Below are 26,059 nucleotides of genomic sequence, written 5' to 3' on the forward strand. Positions count from 1 at the left end.
AGTGCAGTGATACACCTGCTGCAGCGGCTGCAGCACAGCTGCTCTGCTCTGGCCTGCTGCTGTTCTCATTCAGACCCTGAACTGCTGGACACATCCCACACACGCTCCAAGGTCTCAGATGTATTCAGAATAGAATTAAAGGTCCTTAGTAAGCCCTCTGCCTACAACAGAAACACTTTACTAGTCAAATGTCCTTTTATTCCTCATAAGCCATCTCCAGCACTCCCAGGGCCTCCCACACCCTGGACATGTTTGCCTGTATGCTTTTAAACATGAATGCCAAACTTATAGTCACTTCAACAGTAACATTGCATAGCTTATTTTTAAACTGAAAATTTAGAAACTGTTATGTGACTGACATGCAACAGAGGCCTGCCCCATCCAGTATTTCCCTCTTTTTCAAAAGGAGATGCAGGCAGAGCATTCATCAACTTGGCAGGATCTCTGTACCTCTCCAGGCATTCGGGACTGCTTTTCTCCTTCTTCAATGTTGGGTATTAAGAGTAAGCTCATCCTCTTTATGGCTTCAGACCACCCAGTTTACAGCAATTTATGGCAGCTTTAGTGCCTCCAAGATAAATTATAGGAAGTAACATAAACAAGTGATTCCATGCATTCCTTTGTGCTCTGTGACAGGGGTGAAGGCTGTCCAGAGGCAGAAAATGTACATGGAGAACAGTCTTGCTCCGACACAGGAGCAAACCAGACTTTGTCACCTGTAAAGTACTTGCTAACATGAGAAAAAAATCCAGCAGTTCCAGAAACAATTAGTACTTCTTAACCTTCTTTGCATGGTGAGGGCAAAAAAATAAAGACTAAAGTAGTAAACAGTCCCAAGTCCCACCCCACCCCCAGCCTGCAGCAGAGTGAACAGAGGGATTGCAAGGGAGAAAAGGAAAGTCCAGGTCTCCCTGGGCCACTGACTTAACGGTTGTCTATGTGACTGTGGTTTCCAATACAGAATCAAAATAGTTTCTAGTAGCAACTAGTTGTAAACATTTGAGAACCTGATGGTTATGAACTCACTCCCCAACTAACAAACAATAGAGTCATCGAGTACTACAATTTCAGTCCTGTAAATATAACACCAGTGAATATTGGTGAGCTGCTTCAATCCAAACACCTCACCCTGGCTAATGCCATTCTTTAGCAAACAAACACATGCAGATGGGATTTGTTGTCACAATAGGATCAGGATGGTAAATGAGTGAGATCATTCCCAATAATGCTGCTGTTGTAGGAGCAGGTCCTTGGTAGTTGCTAGGAACAGCATGTTGTTTATCATCAGATAAACACATAACATTAGTCTTCCTCTGTTTCAAGCAAAGAGGACACACAGCATTTAGTGAAACAGTTATATAGATTAATTTTCAAAGGGAAATGTCTCTCCTTTTACAATGACTTTGCATAAGAAGCACAATTTTTTTGCCAAATAATGATAAATACAAATCTGTTGTGACACAGGACGTCTACTTCATTCACCTCATTCTAATCTTCTCAGGAAATTGAGCCTTGTTACACATGGAAGCAGTGGAGCACAGCAAGGCAAAGTGACCTCCCAAGGAAACACATCTGTCAGGACCAGTGGCAAAAGTAGACTCACTCCCACTTGTCCAGAGTCCTGAGGCACACTCCCTCTATTTATCACATTACAGTATGAAAATTCTTTGATAAATAACAGTTAAAGATTGTAGGAAAAAGCAAGAATACCCCTGCCCAGTTGTTTTTTTTTCTTAGCTAATGGTGTATAAGGAAAAAAATTCCTTTTTCCAAGACAAATATGAAAGTAGAAAAACATCCTGTAGATAAGGCCAGAATGAGGTTTTCAACCAGCTCAAGAAGATTGATTGTTGTGACCCCAGGAGAGCATACAAGTTTCAGATTTACCACTCCAACAAGTTCACTTTATTAGTTTTTTTCCTTATTTTTTAAATATTTTTCATAATAAGATTTTTTTTTCAAACAGAAAGGTTAAGCTGAAACCAGAAGAAGTTTTTGTCCTTGACAAAAATGTGCTGAATTAATATGGGGAACAAAAGTTCCTTTCCCAGGAACATATGGTTGATCACAATTCTGTGCTCAGACCTGTATTCTTTATGACCAGTTACCGACAGATACTTTATGGTATATCTAGCTGTTGGTAGCTACCTGCTTTGAAAATTAGCCCAATTATTCCTGGATTCACCTGGCCTGACTTAAAGGGTGAGTCAATGAAAGCCAGGTGATATAAGGGAGCAAATGTTTTCATTGTGTGCCTCTCTCCCCACCTGCTGTTGAGGGAGCCAAGGTGACTCTGCTTCTAATTTTACGTCCCATACTGTACCCAGGTGTACGTGAGATGTAACCGTGCCCAAATGTCCAAATTACATGGATTGCATTCTGACTCCAGCAGATTGTCACAACAGAAACTTCAGTAGAAACAAGATTACATCAAGTTTTTAAGGAAGGGTGGAAATGTGTTTAGAGTCACTGAGGAGAGGAGCCTTAGCTGAGCTTTCCCATGAACAGGATCCTTCCAGATACTCAATTACTTCTCACAATTTACCTGGCAACTCAGCTATGATAAAAAGATGTATTGGCTAATAGCATCATGCACATCAAAGGGTCTAAGCTGAGATTGCCTGTTTGTGTGCCTGTCCAGGCGTTCTGGTGCAAGGGACTGTGCAAAAGCTTTTTCCAGGAGACAGTGATGAACTCTGCCCAGGCCTCTTGGAAACTCATATAACATACTTCAAATGAGTGCAGCACATTCTTGCATCCATTCCATATCTGGCTGGATCTGCTACAGACGGTCTTCATTCTTCCTCACATCCAAATATGTCCAAGAGTGGCCTCAGAGTGGATGCAGCTATCAGCTCTCTTTAAAGAATGATGGAAAATGAAGGTTTCTGAACAATCCTGTTTCTTCCAAAATTGTACAAGGGCAAACTGTAAAGCTGTCTGTGCTTAATATTATGAATGCCAGTGGAGCCTAAAGAATTTTCTGTTACCTTCAAGGGGAGTAACTGTTGAACTCAAACTGAGAGGGAGGCCAAGCCAGAGAGATGCAGAGACAAAACCTCATTTAAGGAATGACTGACAAAGAAACTGAAGGAAAGTTGGGAACTTCTGTCAAAAGATTCCTCTGTGAAATAGGACCTTACCTGCTTGTAAGTAATAATGCCAACAGATTTACAGATCATATATAAAGTCTCTCCAGGATAGGTGCAGGGCCAGTTCCAGGCTAAGTATCCTGACACTTTGACAGCCACAAACTCTGGCTGGGGGAGGAAAATACAAGGCAGAACAGTCAGACAGCTGTCAGGACATCAGTGAATGTGGGGCTTACTGCCTCTGAACAGGACAGACATCCTTATTTCCCATCACCAGCCCATAGCTAACAAAAACCTGCACCTTCTAAGACCAGTGTGAGTCAATGGGGATTTTGAGGTTTGGCTGCCAGCACAGCATGCAGCCAGCACTCAGATTGTTTTGCTGTCCTCTGAAAATGCATCACTTTCCGAAATTCCATCCTCTGACCAAACCTAGTCTCAGCCTTGGTGCTGTGTACTCTGTCTCCGTACACATCTTTTTTTAGTAACATTTAACTTAAGCTGTTTGATTTTTTTTTTTGAAGTGAAATCAGATCTGTCTTGTTACAGACTGAGAAGGGACCTAGATGAAAACCCAGTCTAGATCTGCTGAAAGAAGTCATTCTGCACTGCTATACAGGTATGGTGAACACAGGGCATGGAAAAACAAAGTGATCTTAGAAAGGTTTGGGTTGGAAAGGACCTTACAGATCATCAAGTTCTAATCCTCCTGCCATGGACAGGGTACCTTACACTAGACCAGGTAAAAATATCAAAGAATTTTATTATTATATATTTCGAAGAGCACTTTGAAGTGGTTGGCTGTCAAGGTGATCAGTTTGAAAGTAAAAAAAAATTGTTCTCTGATGTCAAGGTTATTCAAACACTGGTTGAAAAAATTTGTTACTACCTAAAATTAATTTAGTTCAAAATAAACAATGCAGGCGTTTTGGAGTCATCAAAATAAAAAACCAACATCTATTAATAACACTTGTAAAATTAGGATCTGTCCTGCAGAAAGACTGAAAAAGACAATTCCTTTTACATAGGGAATTAAGCACAAGTACATTAAATCAAAAATTCACCAATAAAAGGCAATTTGGACAGAATTATTGAGGAGGAATGGGGAGAGATGGTAGTACATGCCCAAAGTTGCTGAGAGCAGGAGTTCCCTTCCATTTTATTCTGCTGCACACTATCCCATGCAGCAGAGTTCATCTGCTACACAGATGACGTCCTACACAGATTCCTGTATTCCAGTGGCCAAAGACAGTAAATGCACCCAGCCAGCAGAGTTCAGAGGTGGCTTTCTCCATATGTCCCAGTCTTACATTTTTTAGAATATATAGCTCTTACACTTTTTTCTGATGTAACAGAAAAGGATGCAATGAAAGAAGATAAAACCTTATGTTAGATTTACTTTAAATATGATATGCATAAGGTCAACAACACCAAAATTCATTAAGTACAAATTTTGCAGTGGTCTGTAACAGTTATTATCTCAAGATATGCCCTATATATTACATGTAAGTCCTTAGTCATCCACTTCTGGAATCCAACCATTTACTCATAGAGTGCTGGGAAAATTCAGACCTAGAGGATAGGTGTGTGGGTCTGAAGAATTAAATGCTGGAAGTTTGCTGGTAAATGTCAAGAGTGTTAGCAATATAGTACTAATGTATCGTATACCTTTGCCTAAATTTTTCTGTCCTCTGATTTTCTGTTGCATTTTGCAGTGACAAATTTCTTTTACTTGTAAGATTTCAATGCCCTCGTATGTGCATGTTTTCCTCTGTGTATGTCTACATTTTATTGTTAATTTGAGGTCAGTTTGTAGGAAGACTGGAGCAGTCACACAGTTCTGAGCCTCATAACAGGTTCAAATCCCACAGAAAATTACTGTCTTGCAAGATGAGATACATTTATGCAACAGCAGCACCATTGTCTCATCACTTATTATTTTAACTTACTATAAGAAGGTCACATGCTTGCTCTCTATCTGATCCTTTGGATAATGATTCTGCACTGTGAAAAACAAAAATTATATATACATACATATATACATATATGTATATATGTATGTGTATCTCTATATATGTTATTTTCATAATCATAACAGATTCAGAAGAAACTTAGGCTGCAGTGGTTTTATAGCAGGCCTGTTACTGGACTATCCCCTGATTCAGTGCATTTGAAATAATATAAACAACACAGTATTGTCAGAAGTGCTGACAAGAGCATCAGTTTTAAATTATGGAAACATTTGGAGGGCAAACTATTTACAATGGACACAGTGAAACATTCAAAAATATTGAATTATGTGACAGGATGGGGAGAAAGGAATATGATCACCAATTTTTTTTCCAGGTATTTTGCCAGACAGATCTTCTTGCAATACCGTCAAGGGTTAGTATGGCTGTATCTCAAATCTTGTTTCAATATTGGGAAATTTCATGGGTGTTTTGCCTAAGTGTCCTCCTAATTGTTTAGCTAACAGCATGGAGTAAAAGTCAGTTTTGTAACAAATGTAAGTTTGCAATACCAAAACATTGAAAAAGGAAATACTAATGACATTTGATGACTATGGGTAAGATACCAATCTTTCCACATACAGAGCTCCCTAGCATTTACTTCAATAGCCCATTTTTTTCTGTCAGAAATATACCATGAGCTTTACTGCTACATTTAAATTTCTCTCAATTTATCTGCAAAAGAAATGCAATTCTATGAGAAGCTGAGAAAGTTATAATTCTGATGAAAAGATTTCCCTCCCTTACCTTTCTTTTAACTTTTTTATATTTGACAGCCAAGTTGTGAAAGATCAATGATAGAGCTTTGGGCTCAATTATGCCATCAGATAAGCAGTATATCTCTAAGACTCTCTAGCTAATTTATACACAAGAGATGCTTAAATTGGTTCTCTTGTGTAACTTAACATGCACTGAAAGTTCTGCCATTGGGAAGAACGTCAATCAAATCCAGAAGATCCACGCAGAAAGCAAGAACAGATGGTAGGTGATGACTGCTGATTTTGGAAAACAATATAAAAGAGAGTTTTTCCCCACTAAGCAAACTATTTCTTTTCTGTTTGTCACTGTTTGATACGTAAGCAGTTTTTCCTGTTAGACATGTCCTTCAAAACTGATGGGTTAAACACAGTTTCTTAATCAATCACTCAGCAGTACCTAGATTATAGGTGATTAAAAAGACTATGACAATTGTACTTGTGGGTAAGTATGTAATGCTGAAATCTACAAGAACAGAGGTAGCTTTCCCATGTCATTCTCAGGGCATTGATGCCAGTAACCCTCAAAATTGGGAGTTTGAGCAAAGCAAAATATAGAATAAATTAATTTGAAGTGAGAAGTGCATTCTGTAAAGTTTCTACTTGTCTAAAACTTCATATGAGTTTTGATTTTAGAGTTATAGATTTGTGAGTTTTCTTCAGACACTGCATAAATTATGAAAAATCTCAAAATTTGATATAGACCATGATGTATATGTGTGGATATTACATGATAATACTCTGCTATGAATGAGAGAGATCAGAAAGAAATGCTCTTTATTGTCCAACAAGTTTTTTTTCATTCTCTTCCTCTTTCTTCTCCAAATAACAAAGAGAGTCCTAGGGTCAATAATAAGGCTGGAAGCTACATGATCTGATCTCAATTGCTATACAAATTTTGTCTTAATTATTTGTACATGTTGTTCGTCATGGCCCAAATTTCCTTTAAGTCAATATCTGCCACACTGGCTTTCACTCTTGAAAGGAACACACCTTGTGAGGACAGTGTGGCAGAAGTGTAAAGACAGCCCAAGAACCCCAGAATGAAGCTTCAGGTGTCAGCTCCTACACGCTAACAGATCAATAACACGCTGTGCTGCCAGACAGAATGCTTAAACCTCAGGACAGAGTCATATGAATGTTTCAACAAATACATGTAGGAAAAGAAAAAGCTGTTATGAATAGCCATAAGGTCATGGATATTTCAAACTTCACACAGTCAGTAGAAAAAACCCCCTCTATTTCTGAAAACAAGACATAATAAAAGCACCATCTCAATGGAATATAAAGTTTGTCTTTGAAAAATAATAGGCTGTGAACAAACATTTAAGGAGGTTTGGAATGTTGTATTTGTACTTCCAGCAAATATTTAGCAAAATGTCTCCGAAGCACTACAAACTGGCTTAAACGAATTCAGGCAAATTTGACAGAGTCAGAAATCAGTAATGGTCTTCCAATATTTGAAAAAATAGGGGGTATTTATTAGCTGTGGATTGATTCTATGTTGAATTGTTAAGTGATTAACTGGAGATTTAGCAAAGCATTTAAGGTTATATATATTAGAAAGAACACTTAGTATATTTATATCTGTGTCTGCCTGACACAAAAATCTTGTTATATTTTCTGGAAATGCTTTAAACCCAGCTAGAAAATGTAACTAAGTTCTTACTGTAACCCTGAATTTTTTTATGTTAATTGACTTAGTGTCGGGACATTCGACTTAAAAACATTTGCTGTACATGGCACTGGCAGGGTCTACGTTTGAGAGACTACAAGCATTGGTTAACTGTGGAATCTTAGAACACAGTCATTGATGAGTAGGACATTCTCTGGCAAAATCCTCCAGATATTACTTTTTGATCCTGTGCTCTTTTACAATGATGTAAACAGGCATCAATTGCCTTTTCTGGCCTATGTAGAAGATACAATATTTGAAAGGGTAATATATAACTGGGGAGACAAATCACTGTAAAAGAATAATCTCAATCATATGCCTAAAAATGTCAAAACCAAGCAAAATGTGTTTCAATTTGACCTGTAACCCGTTCATTATGGGAAGTGGTGGTCTCATCATGTCTTCAAGTTAAACATTTTAAACATTTTTATGGAATTTATTTGGTTTCTTCAGAAAATCCTTAAAGAGTTAATTCAAACATTTATTCAGCATGATCATAACAATTTGGCTTGGAAATATCTAATTATGGGAAACTGTGAGTCCATCTTTTTTGGGAGAAGGCAAAACCTGCAATGCCTTTCAGGTTCTCGTCATTCCTGTAGCTCTGTAGTATGAAAATGCCTGTAACAGATCTATCCTAAAACATCCTGGAGAAATGGTGTTTCCTCAGATAGTTAGGGGTACTGTGATTTTTGCCACCTGATGGATGAGCAGCAACTGGCCTTGCCACAGAGGAAAAGCTGAGGAAGGAAGAGCCAAAAAGGACACGATTCAAGTGGAATGAGTTCACTCTCGGGTGTCTGGTTTTGCTGCCTCATGGCACTCTTCAGAGCAGACTAATCACCATATTTCAGTCCAGGAGCTGATTTCCACAGTTTAGATTTGCAAGGTTGTAGCAGGAGGGGTACAGAAACACTGTGGGTGATGTGAGGGGCCAGCAGACCCCTCTGGCACAGTGCGGGGTGCAGCCTTAGCAAGAACTGGGGCCCGTCCCTCAGGGCCACGCGCTGGGGCTGAGGGCCAGCGCTGCCCTTCTCACAGTCACACCCAGCTGGGTCACAGGGGCCACCACACAAACACTGCCACGGGTCTGCCTGCCCTCCACTTCTGTGCAGCCCTTCCATTCCAGATTTCAGGGTTTTTTTTAGTCTCTCCTGCTCTCCTCCCCAAACACGATAGCCGGTGGATTGCGTAAAGCGCATCCAGACAAAAATTAGACAAAAATAGCATTGGATCCAACCTGTTCTCAGAAACACAGGTACTTGGTTGGAAAAAAACCCAAAAAAAGTAAAAGCAACTGGGAAAATATTTTCCTCCTGAAGTCTCTTTCAGCTAATTTGTTTGCATGTTGTAATAGCAGATAAAAATACAGGCTGAAGTGTAGCTTTGAAGTTGGCAGCATCTCTCAAGTTTAATTTTTTTTTCCCTAGCAGTATCAGAGACTTTGATTTGGAATGTACACAACAAAGGTATAATCTTTCAGATTCAGATTAAAGAAAAACAAAAACACAATTCTTGTCATGTGAAGCCGTAATATTGTCCAGGCTTTTGCTTTTGTATCATCCAGAGTTGGTCACCCGGGATACCAGTTATAAAGCTCTAAATCCTGCAGCCAATCACTGTGCCTTTTAAGGGGGTGTTGCTTTCACGTGCTGAAGTGTGCGCACCAGTTTATAGCAGCTAAGAAAAGCTCCTTTCTGCTTGCCATAAACTGAGCTGACTCAAGTCACTACAGTAAGGTGGTTGTTTAAAGGGGATTTCTCCAAATGTGGCATCTTGCTGTCATCTGGCTCTAATTAACTTCTCTCCTGAGGTTTATGTGTAAATTGTTGTGTTGAATCCCTATTAAATTTCAAAACAGGGTTGCCTATAAATCTAGAAGTTCACCTTATTTGTACAAAGAAAATTACTATAAAACATTTTTTTATTGGCCGGTTCACACTTGGAGAATTAGGTGCTATCACATGGCATTTTTTGTCCTAAATCTGATGCTTGTGATTTTTGCTAGAAATGCTCATTTAAGTATCCTTTGTAACCATGCCTAAGGGTGAACTGAGGTCAGCCTTCCCTGAGATCTGTTATGCACCACGTTACACAAAGTAAATTTTCATGTACTGTGACTGCATGCAACTTCTTTTCTGATAGGATCAGAAACAAGCGCTTTTATAGAATAAATTTAAAGCCTAAGAAACATAATGATTTATTTCAAATTTTTATGTAACTATAGTATATTTTTGCTGGAAAATCACATTATGTATCATAGTTTAACAACAGATTTAGTCTTGTAAAAAGCTAAATGTTATGCATATATTCATGCTTTCTTCAGCTGCTGTAAGGCAGTTAAGGAGACAGAATACAGCCTTTTTATGTACAATCTCATCCCACTTCTGCACTGGCTGTTGTGCAGTTTTTAGAGATCTCAGAATTACAACACTTCATCTCATCCAGACAGATCGTCACTCTTGTTCAAGTGGACTGAACCTAATGAAGCATCAGATACTCAACTGCAATTAAACCAGCCCCTCCAGAAGATACTACAATATATTTTTCCTAAAAGAATTCAAAAACACATTCTCACAAATTTCATATCCATACAATTGACTAACAGAACCCACAATCTAGGTCTGATTTTATTTAAACTTGCAATGTTCTTTAATTTCCCAGTCTATCCATTTTGGGACATTTGATCATGCTTGTTTCACACTACCATCAACAATGAAACAACATACTTAAAGCAGAAGCAGCAGCAGAACAGGAAAAATAAGTTTGCATTTTGTTGCATCTTATTCCTATGCCTATGTCCAGTAGCTACAGTGAAGAATTGCTTCCTTACTTCTCAATCCTTCTGAAAAAAGGGACTTCTGAATATCTTTGAATTTTGCCTCAGGTGGCCACTGATTTTTCGAGTAGCTGTTCCTTTGTCCTGTTTTTCTGTATTATACTTCTGACCTGAAAATTTACATCTTGCCTCACCAATTGTTTATTAATTCTTAATTTCACTCATCAGTGAAAAAATACCTGAAGGGTCCAAGGAACAATGATACAGCCACTTATCAGTGGTGCCTGGAGACAGCAACAGAGGCAATGGGCACAAACTGAAGCAGACAAGGTGCCATTGGAGCACAGGAGCACTCGTGTACTGTGCAGCTGACCAAGCAGTGGCACGGATTGCCCAGGGAGGTTGAAGTCTCTCACCTTGCACATAGCCAAAAACCAGCTAGGCAGAGTTCTGAGAAGCTGGATGGTCAGACTTCCTCCCCAAAGGGAATCAATGAGGATTTTCATCACTGGAAATTAAAACCACTATCAATCAGTGCATTCCTTAAGGGATGTGGAAGCAGATTGTTAAAAGTATGAATAAAAGCAAAACTTTAGATGAGCATAAGGGGATTGTAGAGTAAGTGGGATCATTTCACTCCTTTCACTGTGGCCCTTGACATTGATAACACTTTTCTGAGGGAGATCCCACCACAGCCAGTGGGGCACCAACAAACCTCAGGTGTGTGGAAAAACCTGATCAGACTGGCACAGTGGGCACATCTCAGAAATACCTAATTAAAATGAGGTCAAGCTTTACATTATAGGATGGTCAGTTCCTGAAGACTAAGTGAGGAGGCTTTTCCTGCTCTAGGCCCATAATTTTATCTCAAAGAAGTGAAGTGCCTTTATAATGTTATTACATAAATATGGCTTTTTTCCTATCTGCAAGTTTCAGTTTTCCTAAGACAACTTGTCTTACCCCAGCCCTCATCAGAGAGACTGGATTTTCTCTGTCATTTGCTTTGGTGGATGTTGAACTTCCTAATATAAGAGAAATTGTTTGATTCTTAGGAAGTAGTATTTTAAAAACACAAACACATACACAAACACAAACATAATTTTATAGTTCAGTCTCTCTAGGATTTCAAGCTGCTTAAATGTCTTGTAAATCTTCTGATTTATATCATGTTTAGAAACTAATAAAATTGATAATGTGGTAGTATCTGACTATAATATATAATTAAAAATATATTTTATAAGCAAAATTGTGTAAATATGGCAATCATACTAAAACAAAAAATATGTCAGTATTACCTGTTTTCTTTAGAATAACCACTCACCAATATATAATGGCTGGCTAGTGGAAGGAAAATTAAATTAATGATTCATCTGAAAAGCTAGTTTATCTGCAAAATTTTTAGTCTAAAAATGTGGGTATTACCCACATTTTATTGCCATCTTCCAGCCCTCTAAGGTATGTCACTCATCACATATTACAGAGGTACATCTGCTTCCATACCTGGAAACTTCCTGGCCTTTGAAAAAAAACCTTAGAAGTTCCTAAATGCTCGAAAACTTTTACATGGTAAATGAACATTGCCAGACTGTTTAGTGCTAATGACTTCACTGGAAGTATCAGCATGAAAAAAGCTTTATAAGGTAGATTTTCAATAACCCTTAGACAGGTCTTTCATTTGCAAGCAGAAATTTACTTGTTAATTAATTATATTATTAAGAATGTGGTGTTTTGTTGGTACTCTTTCCTACAAAATTATTTTTTAAAAACAAGGTCTTGAAAGAACTGTCTTCATAATAAATGTGGCTGATCTGTAGAGTAGAAATAGACAGCTACAGTAGACTGTACTGTAAGAAATGTCTGTGTCTGGGTTTGTTTGGTTTTATTTTACTTCCAGATCATTACTATGAGAAAGCAGCAGCTTGAGCCTAATACAATTGCTCTGGTGATTTTTATAGAGCTCTTACCATTATTGAAATTGGACTTGCTATTTCCCCCAAACATATGCCTGAATAGCTGAAAGATCTGTGTATCAGAGTGGAATTCAAAAGAGGGTAAAACAATATTTAAAATGGTGCATAAGATAGGGGAATTTTTTTTGCCTTCTCCTATAATAATGTAAGGTCAGCAAAGAGACAAGTATATATTTTTTCTTTACTGGAGGTGAAACCAGGTATAGATGCAACTTAGCCTACAGTGAACAATCCTGACATAATGTTAAAGTTTTTGGAATATGTAGTTACTCACTTATAGAATAACGTCGTAGAATTAAATCTGATTCTCCAAATTTACAGAAGAATGACACCAGCGTATGAGCTCCAGAATGTCTGCAAGTGCAGGGAGTGTCAGATCATCTTGTTCTTCAGACTATAAACAAAAATCGCTGTGTCTGAGAGTAGCTTAAAAATAGAAAAAGGTTCTACATAATTGTAGGCTTTTACAACTGACAAAATATTGTTCATTTTAATTAACCTCTCCTACAATGCCGCCTGAAAATATTCTATCTGAGACCTTAGTCATCTGCCTAAAAAGAAGCAAAATATTAAACCTACAATTTCACATTATGGAGGTAACCTTCTACAAAAACATATTGAACCAGTGCATAACACTGCAAAATATTTTGCTGGCAAGGAGTACTTACTTTTCCACAGTATTTTTATGCGGAATAACCTGAAATTTGAGGTTAAAAAATTGTTCTCAGATAAATACCCTATGGTGGAACAGACTATAAATCTGATCTGTAAACTGATCAAGGTCTTAATTTTGTTGTACCACCAGGTTAAAGCACAAGTCGTAATTAAGGTGCACTATTCACTGCAGTATTATTCAGAATGCAGCATAAGATGAGCAGGACACAGTTTGTCATTTTTTCAGGATTTCATGAGAAGATGCAATAACCAGACAGTATAGCATAAATTAAATATTTGGCTTGTGGAATTGCATTTTATGGAAATGGTTTGCTCTGGCTCACCCCTGAAAAGTGTATAGTTTATCCTAAGTCTGTAACCTCCCTGCAGTATCATGTATCTTAGACTCTATTGGCTGGAGAATGTCACCGCGCCCTCTTTGAACCTCTGTGTTAAGGGTGCAATCAGAGAGGGCTCCTCCTCTTTTGCCCTGGTGGTCTTCGGGGACTGCTCTCTCCCCATCCTCTCCCCTTCTCCCTCTCCCCCTTCCCTTCCCCCTCTCCCTCAGTGACCCCATGCTGCCTGCCTGGGGTAAGACTCTGAATAAACCCTCATCCCATCAGCACCTCAGCAGCGTCTGGAGTCTCTTTGCCTGCCAGCACCGGAACACCCACGACCCTAGAGCCCGGGGGGCTCCCGGGGAACCCTCCCCGGGATCCCCCCCCAAAATTTAAACTACAACATTGGCTGATTGATTTTATTTACATAGTCTGGGTGGGTTTGGTTTTTTTCATTGTCCAAAGGAAAAGAAAATCAGAAAAAAGTAAATAGTGCAGGGAAAAAATCTTTCCATTTTTTTATTGCTTCTGTACTGCACATCCTAGCTACAGAAAACTGTTAGAATATTCTATCCTTCTGCACTAAAGCATGATTTTTGTCAATTATACATTAAGTATTCTGTTTAATCTAGTCTATGTATGTCAATCAGAAAAGCTTTCACCATTTCCTTCAGGAAAATTCTCCACAGACTTGTAGATTTTGCTGTCACAAAGGTTATCCAGTTAACTTTTGTCCTTCCTTAACTACATGCAGTTACTCATGTTTCTGCTCTTCTTCAGTCTCCTTAAATGATTGCTACCCGTTTCTGAGAAAGCTTGTAGAAATTCGGAGAGAGCTAAACATCTGCTCCTTCCTCCTGCCAGTGAGTATTTTCATCTATGATGCTTCTGAAAGCAGCCTTTTCAAAAATAAATTTGCAATAGGTTGGTGATTAAATTGCATGCTGTTGTATCAGCACACCTGTGGCCTTCAGCTAGCCTTGCATCCTGTTGTGTCAGCTTGTACTTTACTAATGTGGCTTGGCACATCTAGATCTTCATTTCCTGGACCATCACCCCCTTTATGAAGTGAAGGAGACCATAATAGACAAGCTATACCTCCAATTTGGATCAGTGCTGAGGGAAACTTCTTCACTCCTGAGAGGAACAGGAAAGGAAGGACAAGTATGGGAGTCCAGGGCTCTTGAGCACTCTGATAAACTTTGGGATTGAAGATGTCACCTCATGTGGTTTGGTTGGGTTTAACATTTTGGTTTGGGTTGGGGTTTTTTGTTAACAGGGGGGGCTGCTTGCCTCTTTCCTTGTCTTGGTCTTGCCTCAAGCACACACAAAGGTGTTTGATTCCCCTGATGCAAATGGACAATTTTATTTGTTATTCCCTTTCCTGCAGTTGTTCTGCCCCTGTTTAACACAACATCTCCCAGGACTTGCTCTAAGCAATGCTCTCTAGCAATCTGAGAAACTTCAAGCCAACATAACACCTTTGGAAGGTCTGAGATCACAGTCAAATGAGAAAGAGTGAACTCTGGTCTCCAAGCCTTAGCTGGACCCCTTGAAACTCTCTCACCTACAGATCATCTAGTTACAAATGCACAGAAAAATTGCCTGATCAATGTCCTTATGTGTATCCTTAGTTAACTTTTTTTTCATTATAAACAATTATTCCTCATGGGATCCATTATGAGTTAATTAGCAAAGAGGTTTTAGGGGTTTTTTTCCCTGTTAATATCATGCCTCACTCTGTCAGTTAAAAAAAAAAAACCAAAAAAAACCCAAAAAAACCTTCAAGCCACAATATAGACCTGTTAAAAACTGCAATGCAAACTTTCTTGGGAGAAAAACTCTTGAGGGGGGAGGTAATATTATGACAGTAAATCATAAATTTATAGTGAAAAATGGCACAGAAATCAAATAAATAACCTGTGTTCTTTTCGTGACACAATTTTGTGCATAATTTTCAAGACATGGTCTTGATATCTGGTATCAGCATTAGTATCTTTTGGTGGTTTGGGTTGGGTTTTTTTTCTTCCAGCTTTTGTTTTCTTGTTCTAATTATCTAAAACATAACCAGGAAAAACTTTTCATAATTTCCTCATGAATTGTCTAATAGAAGGGTTTACCTCAGGGCAAATTGCCTACTTGCACCATTTTAATCTGACACACTGTTCAAAATATTTTTTAAAGCTAGCTGAGGGAATGGAAGAGGTACATTTTGTTGTAGCAATGAGTCAGTGGAAAGAGACACAGCGACTGCAGGGGAAACAGCCTACATGCTTCACTGCCTTTTGAGCAGGTATTAGCCATCTTGTGGAGATTAAAAACTTGATAGCCCACCTCCACGTTAACCACGTACAGAACTCTTTTTAGAAGCATGCTGATAATTTTTCAAAAATTCAGAAATGAAAATTTCTTTTCTCTTAGCTTCACAGTCACTTCTTATTTTTCATGACAGAACAGAACAACTCTGAACTTATAACACCTGAAAGATGACAGTAGTATGTCTTCTGCAAATGATATACTTTGGATATCTGTACACTTCCTTCTTTAAAAGGAAATGTTCACAAAGACAACAAATCATAGGAATTTTCTGGTTTAAATGAAATTCTACATCTTCAGGATTCCAAGGAAAGTTCTGAGGTGAATCCATGGCTTCCCCAGAGCACTGCAATGATGACTGAAAACATACTGTAAAGCTAGATATATATACATATATGTATGTATCTTAACTCCTTGCCTTCACTCCATGGAAGGTTACATTTCTACTCCCAGTCCAAGAAATATCAAAAATTTGATTATCAGTCCATATGCAAAATCCCACTGGCAGTCAATGCAAACATAAATTTCCCCATGTGTTTTCTAACATGTGAAGCTCTGCTCAGATCCATGTGCAGTCAAAAAAAAAATTCGAGAAAGAGGTAGTAATTTTAAATCTAAACCAGAAATTAATCCATCTGTTTCATATTTCCAATCTACCAAGTGGCAACAGTCATTATTCACAAGGAGAGGAGTGTTCCACAACACCATACTCTGTCATGGACAAGATCTTGTTCCCCACTGTGGTTTTCACTGAAAACTGGAAAAGACACTGAGAAAAAATGATAAATGTGCCATTATGAAATCTTTAACTTATTAAACAGCTAAAAATTACTTCTGTAATTAAAACTAGATATATTCATATCTACCATAGCATAAAAGTATGCTTTGCCAAGCATTTCTTATCAGACAAAAACAATCCTAATTTGACCTTCAGTTCAAGGTTCCCATGCTTTCATTGCTTACAGCAGGCCTTTGAAATTCAGTGAGAAGAAAGCTCTGAAGATGAAGACTTCCAGTGCCTCTCATGAAATCCCATTTTTCTATGTCCCAGGTACACATGTAGTGGCATTCCCATCTGTCAGCAAAGCCATGGCAGCATGCCAAAATAACAACTGAGTAGGAATGCTCAGATACACAACAAAATAGCCAGAAACACCTGCTGCATCAGGAGCTCTGTGCAGGAAAGCTCCCCTAGTAAAGATCAGGGAGGGAAATCTAAACCACCTTCCCTTCCTGGCAGATGTGCTGCATGAGCTCAGAGTCTCATTCTCAGCTCTGAAGGAACCATGTGAACAAAGAGTTTTCCCATCATCTCCATATAAGCAGAGACTCAAAGCAGGATTTTTCAAATATGAGTCAGTACAAGGCCCAAATATATGTTCCCTTGCTAAAATATTCCTCTGGACAGCTGCAGAAGTTACTCAGAATTCAGGCTAACTGTGGATGCTTAGACCTTGATAACACTGATAGCATTTGATAATGACATTGATACATATATTAACAGAATTACTGTTAACCCGTGTGAGAGACCTCAGAGATGTATCTAACAACATTAAAATAAAGCTATGACAGTTTTTGAAATGTCAAAAATCTGTCAGCTAAAAAAGGACAAAATTTAGATCATCCAACATTTTACTTCAGTCCTCTTGTACCTTTGCTGAGACAATCCTTCATGACATGGCGTGGTGAATTCAGGAGTCTTCAGGGGTCTGTCCTTCTGCTGCACAGGTGAGATGGTGCAAAGGATGTCTGAGATGGTGATCGTCATAGCTGGTTGCCAAATATTTCCCTGGCACATTTCTTCCAGAAGGCTGGAAGGATTCTCCAGGAGGAAATGGTCACTTTTGTGGTTTCTGTAGATGCTGCTGTACAGAAGAGCTCAGTGTCTGGAGATCTACAAACAGGCATGTGGCAAGCTGGTCTGGCAAGGGCTTCACAAGGACCTCTTGCTGAAAAAAGCTCAGTAACACTTGTTATTGTTGAGCACTTTGGGATAAAATAACACATTCCCATAGTAAACGGCTGCAGAAGGAAAAAAATCTTAAAGAGGGCTGGGGGGATATGTTGAATTATGCAGTTCATTTAAACAATCTTCTTTCTGCAGATACATTTGGAGTTGATTAACATATACGTAGATATTTGGCACCCTGGCTGCTGTGAATTTCCCTTCAAGCAAAGTAACAGTTCTTTTAATTCTTTTCATTCACTGAGTTCCACCAGATAAAAGAGAACAAAGTGTACCTGGAGCCTGAAAAGGGCCCCTATGTCCCAAAACAGTATAAAAGCCTGCTTCATTAGCACACATCATTAAACATTTCATACAGAAAGGCACCATCTGTTCTTGAAAATTCTGGGACCTCAGCACAGAAGGTATTTGATTGCCCTCAGCAAAGAGGGAGAGCCTTTTTGACTGAACCTGCTAGACTTGGAACTGTGGTTATTTTGCCAAAATTAGGGTTTTTCTTTGTTGTACTAACCACTTCTCCCCTGATCTTGCTGGATATCAAGAGCAGCCTCCAGTTCCTTCCCACTTGTTGCTGGGTTCCTGAGGATGGGAAGTCATGGACTGGTGGACAGTAGTATTTGAAATTTATCAATTATGTGTATCCATTTTCCCTCCTGTAATCTCACAGCATCCGGCAGCTGCACCCTTACACCCATCATACAGAGGCTTACACCAAAGCAAACACTGGGCTTAATTTTGGCACAGGTTTCCCATTCACAGCTCCTGAGTGCTACCCCAAGAGCAAGAAGGGCAGGGCTAATGTCACAAACAGGGTCTTCAGTGCCCCAGCTCTGTCCTACCTCACTGTGGCCAGGTCAGCAGGTGGAATATGCTGCAACCTTCAGGATGCCACAGCTCCTAAACTGTGAGCTCAGAGCACCCTGAGAGCTCCTCAGAACAGACTGCCAGACCAAGGAGCTGCAGCTGAGGGATGTGGCTACTGCCATAATTTTGTGCTGAATGAGTAGATGTCCCCTTTCCAGTTTTTCAGAAAACTGATCACATAAAACAAATTTCATTACACAGAAGAAAAAACAGTCATGAAGATTTTATATTTCCTTAATGGCCAAGAAACTAACTATAATTAAGGATAAACCACAGTTTATAAAGGTGTCAATGGATTTATTTAGAATATTTGTATCATATTTAAATATCTATAAGTTTATATCAGATTCATAGTATAAACCTGTAGTGCACACTACAGAATTCTGGGGTTTTTCCCTGTATTTCTGTAAAAATTAGTGTCACATTTTCAGGAAATTCCCCTCTAAAAGAAAACTCTTAATAAAGTACACACCATTATGTTTAATAGTGTACATTACTGGAATAACACTGATTTAGAAAATAGAATCAGGTATTTGAAACCTGTAAATCTTTTATTCAAATTAAACAAGATAGTCCCTGAAAAAAATTTCAAAATTGATGAATTTTTTTTCCATCTTTTGTACAATCATGCTAGGTTTATTCATTTTCAAAAAAAATACATTTTTTTTATCAAAGCTGTGATTCTATTTGAAAATGAAGAAACATTATGTCTAATGCCATGAAAATTATCATCTCTGAAAATTATCATCTTATCACTTGATAAATTGGTAAAATTTATGATAATTGATAAAATTATCACCTAGGAGTTGCATATCTGGCAATGTCATCTAACCCAGAGTCTTTTTCTGTTTTTCAAATGTGGTAATTTTAAATTTTTTTCGTGGTTAGCAGCCCAATTGTCCCTATGTTTTGCTCTCTTCTCTAACCCAAGACCAAAAAAACAGATAAAGTTTCTCAGCATCTCTTTTATTCTACCCTTCATTTGCCCAATTACTTGTTACAAACTTTGGGACATATCTGAAATGCAGAGAATGTTTTTTTCCTACATCATTAGTGTGAAACTGGTTTATATCCCTCAGAAATGCTTCATTTTTATTGCTTTTTAAAAATCATTACTGTAGACTGAATTATTTCCATTTGTAATTCTGGAAATACTTACTGACCACAAAATTACTGACATCCCTTTCTTCTTCTGAGTTCTTCTGCCTTCCTAACATCTGATTGCAATGATTCCAGCACTGCTAGGCATGTTCCAGTTCTTTATTCATAACAGTTCTTAATAAAATTGTGGGGCCATTTTTCACAATGTAATATTCATTTTCCTTATGTGTCTTTACTTTTGTACTAAAGTGTATTAACACATTCAAAAGAAAGAAAAGGTTCATAAACTTTCCTGTAAAAATAAGCCTCTTCAAGGCACTTGGTATGTAGCTATAGTGCATAGTCATTCCTCATCACCCAGTAAAGAGAGAATTAGCATTCCTTCAATCCTTATCTTTATAAGAATTAAAATTCTTTCCAGGATATTTCATTCTTAGGGCATTTTATCACAGCACGTTTATGTTATAAACATGCTCTTTCTTGTTAGGAATGACATTAATTTTCCAGTTAGTTATCAAAGCAAATTACTTCTAAATTCATAGCAGTCTGACATAGATTTACAGAATCAGAGCATATTTCTTCCTTGCTATCTTCAAAAGCATAGGATGATACGTGTCTTTGGCCAGTCACAGTATGTAACCAGATGTGCTTGTTTTTTTAAGGAAAAAATTTTTTTTTTCCTTATCTAAATCGTATGTGTCTGTGATTTGATGAATATGTTCCTTTGATTGCTTCATCACCTTCCTAGAAAAACTATTTTCTAACAAGGAAGACAAGGCACTGACAATATTGAACAGTCACTCCCCAAATTTGTACTGCATACATGAAGTGACCTTGACTTAGAGCCTAAAGCAGCACTGCTGCTTCCTCAGAAGTGCAGAACTAAGGAAGTTAGTCTGCCATGAGGATAAAGAGGATTCTGCAGGGAAAGTCTAGTGCTACTATTTATTATTTTAGTATCAAGCTGTCTGTTTCTTGATTTCCCATTTCTCTTGTGAGGTTGATTTGGAATTTGCTGATGATTCATTCTGATTTTTCTCTTGCTCAAAGCAAGGAAAGCTCTCTCACTTTAGGACAAAACAGAATTCAAGCAAAACACTTCTCCAGCCTTTCTGAATCTCTGTTGCTCTTTTTGCTGCAGTACATCTCTGGCACTATGCTCACAGTCATGCCTCTGCTCTATTACTAATTTTAGCCTTTGGATACTTCAGCTGTGAGCCATAGCCTCTTTTTAACCACAAATTACTTTCTGGGTTCTTATGGGCCTGTTACTGTTCATGTTTTTCTCTTCTGACTCTGCTTGCTCCCAAAGGGGAGTGAACCTCTACTGTCCTTTCATGCAATGGCCTCTCTTAGTTGACAATTGTTTTCTTGTTTTCCCACCTCTATTTCAGCCTATTTTCTCTCCTTTGTAATGTAAGTACTGACTTTTGCCCTTAAGAACATTTTCTCTAAAAATACACCCCTGTGGATAGAATTGACTGAAAATTTTCCCTATTAAAACTGAATTGGTAAACTCGGTAAAAAATTAGAGAAACAGAGAAAGAAAAGAGAAGAGATACAGAAAGCAAAATATGAGCCGTGTTATTTAACATTTTCAGGGGAAAATTTCTTATGTTAATCCTAGAAATGTCTTTTGGAGAAGATTTATGCATGATACAAAGTGAAAGAAGAATGAAGCGTTATTTCACATGCTGCAATGGTCATCTCCAATATTGATATTAAATGGACAATACTGATGATAAACTGGCCCTCTCATATTGAAGCCTAACACATAAATCCCTTTTTTAGATAAGCTTTTATTTTGTTTTTGCTTTTTTTTTTTCATGAAAATATCTGGCGCATCTCTGCTTAGTGCTATAATAATACTTATTATTGTGATTGAAATTGTAAGTATAACTATATGAAAGCAAGGTTTATAAATAAATTATTCTAAAGCCCTAACTCCAGCAATTGCAGATATAATGTTTTGAAAAATGGAAGAAAGTCAAGTATTTGGCAAGAAGTTAATCAACTGGAATCTCTATGGAAAGATTTACTGTTCTATTATACAAAAGTAGAGCCACACAAGCACCCATACATACATGTGTGAGTACGTGTCTATACACCATCTGAATACCTAGAATATTTAAATTCCAAACAAAACATAAAAGCCTCTTGAACTGTCATCTCAGTAAGCTCTGAGCTTAATGAGTGAAGCATGAGGTGCCATGCAAAAAGTAATTACTCAGAAGAGGAAAACAAGCATCATTTCCCTTCCTGATGTAACCAAAGATAAACTGGAAAATTTCACAAAACTACTACTGTATTAGGATAATTTGCTGCTCTTGAAGAATCATTATTCTAGTGAGTCAAGAGGCATTCTAACACTAAAATACATAATTTAATATAAAAACCTAAACTTTGCAGAGACTTAGCTTCCAATCAATTGTGGCAGTGTTAGCTTTATGGTTGGGCTCAATGGTCTTAAAGGTGTTTTCCAATCTAAATGATTCAGTGATTCTACCAGAGGTGAATAAATAAAATGGTATATCTGACAGATTTAGAGAAGACTTGAGTGGTGAGCTAGCCAGTAATTTTTTCATTAAGGTTGTTTTCATTAAAACAGAAAATATCTGTTCCATGAAATTGAGTTTTTCTAGTGGCTATTTTCATTTTTCTCTTCTGTTACTGATGACAGCTACAGCTACCCATGCCACAGCCCCCTGCATTTCAGCCTCTGGGGAAAGCTGCAAAGCTCAGAGAACTCCCTGAATGGACATCAGCAGAGAGGAGCAGAAGGACAAAACACTTCACATTTAGCTGCTGGTAACCCAGACTGAAGAGTAATATTTTCACTTATGGAAAGGAAGAGGAAAGTGAGCACTACTTTCTGGGCAGACATACAACTAACAAGCCAAAACCCTCTGCAAACACTTTTTCTTTTTTTTTAAATTTTTTAAGAAATCTCCTTTTGTTGAAGTAAACTAAAAAAAAAATATAAGTGATGTTGGAAACTGGAGGAGGGAGGGAGGTCTGTTCATCATAATTTTTACCCCAATTCTGGAGGCAAATATTTTCCAAACTTTGTTATTAAACTAAATGGATTTCTATTTTCCTAATAGCTAGCTATGCTCAGTCAGATTTCTGACCACATGCCAAACATACCTCATGTACTGACATGGGGTATCACTAGAGAAAGAGTTGCATGGCTCACCAGAACCAGCCCCTCCTGCTCCCACCAGGCCTCCCAGAAATCCTGTCCCACCCAGTCAGGGTGCTGCTCTCCATCCTCCCTGCTCAGCCCACTCTGCTCATTCCTGCCTCCAGGAGGACCTGATCGTTCTCTCACTCTCCCCACCCTCATGTGGCCCAGTCCCCACATTCCTTAATTCTGCTGATCCTTCATAGGCATTTACTTGTGTTTCCCAGATTTCACTCCTCTGTACTAGTAGAGAAAGTGTTCTTACACACTTTTCCCCTTTTCATTTCTAAGGGAATATCAGTGGTTAGATGGAAGCCAGAAATGTGATTTATATGGTTATTGTACCTGACTTTTCTTTATATACCACTACCATTTCACTGTTTCATATAGTGATAAATTTTTCATTCCACTGAAAATTGTGATGATTGTTTTATTTTATTTTACTTTATTTTGTTTTATTTTATTTTATCAACATATATGTGACGTCAATTTTTATGTCTGATCATTAGCTGTCAGAATTTTTCATTTGAGAAATATACTTCATTTTTAAAATCATATAAAAGAATTAACAATGAGGGGAACACTGAGAAGAACCTATACAACAGTTCGGGCTCAAAATAAATAAGGCGGGTTACTATGGTTTTCCACAAATAACATTTTGTGTAGTATCCACTGGAGCATGAGCTGAAAAGATGCCTTCCCTCAAAGTAGCTGCTATGCTTTCCTCTCAGTGAATGGAGCAAAGATCACCAGCTGCCAGAATCAAGCTACTACACAGTAGAAAGTAAATGCTTCAGCACAAAGACGTTACTTATTTCGTTTATAACCAGGCATGTAGAAGTAAAGATCGTCAGGAGTAGTTACCACGGATTCACCAAGGAGGAAGCATGCTTGACCAATCCAAGAGCTTCCATGATGACTTGGAAGGATGGGTCAGTGAGGGGAGAGCAGTGGATGTTGTCTACCTTGACTTCAGCAAGGCTTTTGACTCTGTGTTACACAACATCCTTGCAGACAAACTTAGGAAGTGTGGGTTAGATGAACAGGCAGTGAAGAAGATCAAGAACTGCCTGAATGACAGAGCTCAGGGGATTGAGATCAATGGAATAGAATGCAGTTGGAGGCCTGCAGCCCATGGCGTTCCCCAGGGATCTGTACTGGGTCCAGTTTTATTCAACTTGTTTAGCAATGACCTGGATGAAGGGATAGAGTGAGACTGGGGAGAGGGCTGATCCCCCTGAATGCCCTGCTGCCATTCAGTGGGACCTTGATAGGCTGGAGAATTGGGCACAGGGAAACTCAATGAGGTTTGACAAGGGCAAGTGTAGGGTCTCCCATCTGGGGAGGAATAACCCCGAGTACAGCTGGGGGCTGACCTGCTGGAGAGCAGCTCTGCTGAGAGGGACCTGGGGGTCTCGGTGGATGACAATCTCCTCATCAGCCAGCAGCAGAAGGGCCAATGATATCCTGGGTGCATGAAGAGGAGTGTGGCCAGCAGGTCAAGGAAGGTGATCCTGCCCCTCAGCCCTGGTGAGACCACACCTGGAGTGCTGTGTCCCAGTGTGGGCTCCTGAGTACACGACAAGGAGCTGCTGGAGAGGTCCAGCGAAAGCCACAAAGATCATGGAGGAGTCTGGAGTATCTCTCTTATGTGGAGAGCTTCCGGGAGCTGGGCTTGCTTAGTCTGTAGAAAACTGAGAAGGCATCTCCTTAATGCATATAGTATCTCAAAAGCAGGTGCCAAGACAATAGTGCCATCGACAGGACAAAGAACAAAGGTCATAAACTAAAACACAAGAGGTTATGGCTCAACACAAACAACTTCTTTACACTGAGGGTGGCAGAGCACTGGAAAAGGCTGACCAGGGATGTCATGAAGTGTCCCTCTCTGGACACATTCCAAATCCACCTGGATATGTTCCTGTGTGACCTGCTCCAGGTGACCCTGCCTTGGCAGGGGATTGGACTGGGTGAACTCCAGAGGTCCTTTCCAACCCTAACAATTCTGTGATTCTGTATAGTTATTAACACAAACTTACTTATCACTTACTGTGATAACAGAGAAAGAATTCTTAGAATTTCAGAGTGAAACAGTATTTCTACAAGTAGACATCAGTCAAAGAGCTTGATATTAAATGATTTTCCCCAAAGCTGAAACAAACACAAGGTCAGTTATGTTGATTCAGTGGATGGGTGACAACATATTAGTTTACCACAACTCAACTCTCTTTGGCTGTGAGCCCTGGTCTTCCACTTATGAACACAGCATTTCCACCTGAACCACTTATTGTAGTGTTACCTCTTCAGTGATGCTATTAATATTTTCACTATGTAAACCTGCCACCCAAATAGTACTCACAATATTGGGACAAACCATTCCCCTCTACTGGTGGAGACCATCAGCAGCTGTCACATTTTACAAGCTTCAAATTTATTATAAAGTAGACAATTATTAGTTTATTCCATATGTATAAAATCACTAATTCAGAAAAAGAAGTTAATGTGCATTATAGTGTGTTTACCACCATGGGCCCCAACACATACTGTTGGATAGCTACATCAATGTGCAAAAATAAACATTATGTCTTGAATTTTTATGAAGATACAAAATTTTTATTCCATGTGTTTTATGTCATAATATCAGCTTTAGAGAATCTGTGTTTCTTACAGATTTTAGTCATCCAGTTGAAGCTTAGAAAGCCTCATCAAAGGTTGTAAGTGAATGAATACACTCTTCAATAAAACAAAACCAAACAAACATTGGCTTTTGCAGGGGGTGTGAATATATTCAGAAAATAATTATGCTTGACACTGTCAGAGTTTAACCTCTTGGAGCCCCCAAAGCAATCATGTATATGACAGAACAAGGGGATTCTGACATAATCTCATGAATATAAGAGTTAAAAATATTATAACTTGTACAGTGAGCCACAGCACATGGGATTTAGCTGCCCTTGGTTATATATTTAGAGCAACTCAGGTTAAAAGATACAGCTCAGCTATGAAAAGACTCTTTAGGTCTTACTCCTGTGAATAAAAAAAAAAAAAAAGGTCTGATTTTCTCATAACTAAATGAAGAGCACCAGGTAGGTTAACCTATCCTGAGCAAAGTACCTCCTAATCCATCTAATCTGATACTACTGTTATCATATTAACTGCCACAGTCACGTTCCAAGAAAACGGATCTGTATTTGAAACATCTTGTCCATTAGCCTAGCAAGTAACAAAGAGATACCAAAAGAACTTTTTTAAAGTCTTTGCTTTATGTCCTGTGTTTGCAGTGTTAAGGCAGTCTGTAATTAGAGCACACAGGGACCAGTGACTAATGCACATGAAGCTACTGTGAATTAGCTGAA

At 38.5% G+C, this 26,059-nt stretch overlaps 1 long non-coding RNA gene across 2 annotated transcripts; it reads left to right on the plus strand.

Annotated features, from left to right (window-relative positions):
• The first annotated feature begins 2,880 nt into the window (after positions 1–2,880).
• Positions 2,881–24,678, plus strand: LOC134549391 (uncharacterized). Of its 2 annotated transcripts, none has more exons than XR_010080091.1 (4): positions 2,881–3,149; positions 3,642–3,711; positions 5,439–5,477; positions 22,200–24,678. It is a non-coding gene; the product is annotated as an uncharacterized LOC134549391 (long non-coding RNA). The 2 variants fall into 2 exon arrangements; XR_010080090.1 differs by lacking the exon at positions 22,200–24,678 and adding an exon at positions 5,878–6,074.
• The last annotated feature ends 1,381 nt before the right edge of the window (positions 24,679–26,059 follow it).

The sequence above is a fragment of the Prinia subflava genome, chromosome 4 (genome assembly GCF_021018805.1).
Source record: "Prinia subflava isolate CZ2003 ecotype Zambia chromosome 4, Cam_Psub_1.2, whole genome shotgun sequence".
Taxonomy (NCBI): Eukaryota; Metazoa; Chordata; class Aves; order Passeriformes; family Cisticolidae; genus Prinia; species Prinia subflava.